The sequence below is a fragment of the Antedon bifida genome, chromosome 11 (genome assembly GCF_963402885.1).
Source record: "Antedon bifida chromosome 11, ecAntBifi1.1, whole genome shotgun sequence".
In the NCBI taxonomy this organism is placed as follows: Eukaryota; Metazoa; Echinodermata; class Crinoidea; order Comatulida; family Antedonidae; genus Antedon; species Antedon bifida.
The window spans coordinates 11,787,831-11,793,089 of NC_136236.1; positions in this window are offsets into that span (position 1 = coordinate 11,787,831).

Genomic DNA, 5,259 nt, shown 5'->3' on the forward strand with positions numbered 1-5,259 from the left:
CATTGTCAGTAACCCAGAAAAGCACACAACAGGGAGAGAATATTGCAGCCTCAATAGGTACTATTCGCAAAATAATTGTTTTAGTTTGTTCTGCTTCATGGTCTTCGATTGTCATTTTATTTGAATATATATATAAATTATTAATTTGCTAACCGTATTGTAGGAATAATTGAAATATTATTAATTTCATTTGTTGTGTATTTTTCTACTACTTTCTTACCTGCTTCATTGGCCATTTGTGCAATTTTGTCTGTAGAAAAAAAACAGTAACAGTATAATATTCTGCTTCCACTTCATTTAATCTGCATTATGCATCTGTCTAGAATTATGGCACTTTATAATTGAGAAAGATTCATACGCTAATGGTATAAAGCGGTGTGGCGTAATCATAATCAACTTTCAAGTGTGTTTCTGATTTTTGTTTTCAAATAATAAACTCCTACACGCATATTTCTTTGATATATAGTTTGTCAGGAGTTGGATAGCCGAGTGGTTAGGACACTTGACTGTCATACAGATAGACCCGGGTTCAATTCCCGACAACTCCCAGTCCACTCAGCTGTAAATGAATACCTACGTTGAAAATACTAGGGGGAAAAAAGGCGGCGTGGAAAGGAACTGGCCACACTACCACATAATGCCGAGGCTTAGTACAATGAGCTCCTAACAGCTCATTACCTACGTTCAGAATGAACACGGGACTCACCCTTACCTTCATAGTTTGTCATTTATTTTTATATAAAAGAATAAATGATGACAAATAAGAAAAAACAAGCCTATCATACTTACCAGTTTTGACAACTGCTTCTGAAAATAAATATTAAAGAACACATTAGAATTGTAATGGTATAAACGTATTTATTATTAAAAAAGGAATTTACATAAGACCTTTAAGTTAAAGAGAAATAATGAAACAATAATACTGTACTATGATCATAGACAGTTTGAACAAATTTTAAATGTTTCGTAGATCTATTATTAAAATTAAAAATTACCATACGAATTCATAATATTGCAAACAAATTGAAGTTGAATGTATTCGTACTTCGTTTTCTTAAAGATGCATCAGCAGATTGTGCTCTTAAAGCGCACAGCAGTAAGACAACCATCAGCGAAGTTTTCAAGAGGCTAAAAGAAATACAAGAACATTAACTCATAATGTTTGGTGCAAAATGGAATGACAATTATATATATTATACTATTATAATAGTATTAATTTACTTTTTTTCTGAATAAGATATTAATTTTAAAAAAACAACGCCTTTTCTGTACTATTTTCTAAAATCCATAGCATTGTAAATGGTTACAGTCGATTTAAACTCGTGTGGAATGTTTTACCAGTGGATGTGTTATAATAATTAATGTTTTGTTATTTTAGAATAGGGAAAGAACATCTTTATTGAGTTTACTCCATTCAACAAATATGAGTTGAGTTGAAAATAGTAACAATATACATTCATTATTAATCAAAGTGATTTTGAAAATTAAATTAAATAAATTCAAAATTAATGTTAAAAATTGTTGGTAACACTGAATTATTATCATGCAAGAAAAATAATAATCGCGGTGCGTTTCATGACCCTTCGTTTGTCTGTTTTTAAAAATAGTTTCCTTATATATCGTAATGGATTAGATAATATTTATTTCGAATAAGTATTTTCTTATTTTTGTGCTACGTTTTGGAAACATTTTTGTATTTTGGTATACAAGCATAATTATTGTTTAATACAATGTAGTTGTTTAATATAATACATATCCTATTTATATATAAAAAAACAAACAATATTACTAAATAAAAACATATATTATTGGGGAAAAACATCCTGCAACGATATAGTAAATAATAATAGTAAATACAGTAAGTATCTGAACAATTGGCAATGTTAAAACAAAGCAGCATACGTACCATATAGATGCCATAATAAAGCACTGTCGTTAATTGAATAAAAATCAAATAAACCGTGTTAAAATAGGTCCGTTTGTCGGGACACGCAATTATCGACTATCAATTGATTATGAAGATTTCAGATCCCTTTATAACATATATGTAGGCGTGCCTACACTTATCCTTGTTCATTGTCCTTATTTTAAGTCACGGCCACGTGCCGTTAAGTATTTTTGTTAAAGCATTTCCTTTTTAAAAGACCAAGCCTTCTTCCATTCGACTGAAACAGGGCGAAACAAGAAGCGATAGATTATTTTAAAAAGAGGTGCGTGTGATTTGGTAATTCCTGAATAATTATTGGAAGAATATTATGATGTTTTTGTGAGTCGTTTTATGTTCTAAAGGAATCAGAAAAAAAGTCATTCTTCATCAGCAGATACATGTTGGCATTCATTGCAAATTTGGGGCCAGGTTTCTGTCCATTCAACTCAATAACACTTTGATTAAATACATTTGATTGACACACTTTTATTTAGATACATTATTGATGATCGGTGAAGATAATCCTGTACTCATTTTTTCTGAATATCAATCAACTTTTATCAATATTAAATTTAGCCCACCCAACTATCAAATCTACAGCAACTAAAACGTCATTTATCTCATACTGTAATATCTGTGGTAAGCAATACGTCGAAGGAACCAAATACACACTCCGTATGATAATGACACAACGCGATACAAAATTAAAGCTGGATGATGAACCTGTAGCCGAACATTTTAGAGTTATTGCAAGACCACAATGTCGAATGGAAAGGCAAAACTGGCAAGGAAAAGTAGTGGGAATTACTTTTTAAAAGCATTTTTACTCTTTCTCCAATCGGTAAAATTATTCCATTTGACGTATAAAATGTAAGTTATTAATATCAACCACCATTTTGAGTGGTTATTTAGTTCTTGTTTATTGTCTATAGAATATAACAAACCTAACGTTTTTATACAACAACCACCTTCACGATCTATTGGGTGAGAGGAGATAAGCATTAATCAATTAACATTTGAAATCTTTTATATCACCAAGCAATGGATGGATATACTAAACCAACGAAGAATGTTTGATGCAGTTTTAGTATATTACGCTCATTCATACAAAACAATCAGTTGAAGGTTTATATTCAGGGTATGTTTTCTATGTCTACATTTTAAAATTAGTTTTAAAATCTTTTTTAAAAGAAAAAACAAATTTAAAATAAATGAATCGACTTGCATTCTTCCTACACACACTAAAGGAAGAAACGTTAAAATCAGCCATTGTTGTGGGTAAAACATAATAATAATAATTAAAAATATAGGCCTACTGCGTGTGTGTAGATATATGCAATTTGTTTAACCAGTAAGTATAGTTTTTAAATTACATGTATAACTATTAGGATACCATAACAGTTATGGTCTCCTTCCTAATGACTGACACAGTGACAGTGAGCATATACCATAAGTGTTAATATTTATTTATATTTATATAACTTAATATCGTGCATAATAACTAGATAATCTATCATGTTGCTTTTTAAAATTTGTACAAGTATAATGAACAAGGCCATATACATGGCTACAGTCGCGTGCTCAAATGTGAGATGCATAGTGAGCTGTAGAGTCGCGTTGCATGCGACTAAAACTAAAAATTGTAACACCTTAAATACTGCAGATAACCCGAAGCTTTAAAATAAAGTATCTTCATCCATGGACTTATCGGACTTGAGCCTAAATGTTTTTCGTTCATCGGTTTCCTCACTGTTTGATAAAATAGCTTCATTACAGTATTTGAGAACGCGAGCTAATATTAAAAATATAATGCTACATTTATTTTATATTGTTATCGTTATTTTTCATACTGATACCAGGGAAAAATTAAATTAATTTCACTCTTCCTTGCTGATACTAAATATAGGAGGGTAGCATGATTTAATGTACTGATTCTAGCCTAGCCTATCTAGTCGTTTTGTTTTTGTTTTTTTTACTTGTAGCTCTGTCGCAGACTGTACCCGTGTGAAATGCAATCATGGCATCTAATTTTGACACACACGAAGGAAGGTAATAATTCAATTTTTTTTTTGGAACAAGTTTATATCAAGAGAAAAAACACTAATACAAATAAATAGTTGCGTAGAGATATTCTGCAACAAAAAGAATATGTACATATACAAATTGAAACGAGTGCAGGAGTAAGTATAAACTTAAACTATCTAAATGTTTAGTAACATTATCAAAAAAAAACATTAAAAGTACAACAATGTAATATATATTTGTGAATAAACTTGCAATAAACTTTGCAATACAAAGAATCTAAATACAATTTTATTTAGATACTTTTTACAGATTTCACACCTTGAATGGCATGTTCTGTATTAAAGTGAATCTTTCAAATAAGTGTACTAGACCGACTTCTAAAAAGGTTATACGATTATTATTTTAAAAGAAATAATTTACAAAAAAAATCGTACTACAATTTTTTATTTAGATATTCAAATTATTCATATTTTAAAATAAATTAATTTACATTAAAATATTTTTTTAAACATTCAAACTATTTTAACACATTTTCATTAGAGAAACAAAAGCTTTCAGCCTAAATGACTCATTATTGCAAAAATAATAAGAAAATACAAATAAAACTTACTATAATATAATGAGTAAAAGTAAAGGTAAAACATATGCCTACATTTCAGTCTTCTTTACTGTCATTGATTTGGATTTAATCTAAATAATTGTCTAAATTACAATGAAGAAACAAATGTATAAACACAATATTTTTTCAAATCATAAGAAAATCATGATTTACTATGATACGAAAATAAACATTAAGTATAAGTATAACGAAGACGAATATAACGAGTAAAGAAAAAATGACAATACATAGCTGTCTGGTTGTCAATAAATACAAGAGCATGTAATTTTAAGCAATGTAAAACTATTCAGGCATTATTCATGAAAACATACTAATGAATCTTAAAATACATTTTTTTACAGAGAACGCATAGAGTAAGTAGAAACATACATTTGTCATTTTAAACTACAAGTAGTATAATGAAAATTAATATAAATCGAATGGACTTACGAAAAACGGAATCAAAATTGCATTTAGACACATCCTGCACCTCACATTACTCTTATTGATTCGAATATTGTTAATGTATTGTCTAAATTACAAAATCGGTAATAATTTTAAAATATTTTTCACTTGGTACAACTTTTCAAATCATAACAGAATAAAAGGCTTTTAGCCTATGACTCAAATTATAAATAATAAGAAAATAAAGACCAAACATACTACAACATAATGAGTAAAAGAAAAGATAGCAAGATATAGCATGTTG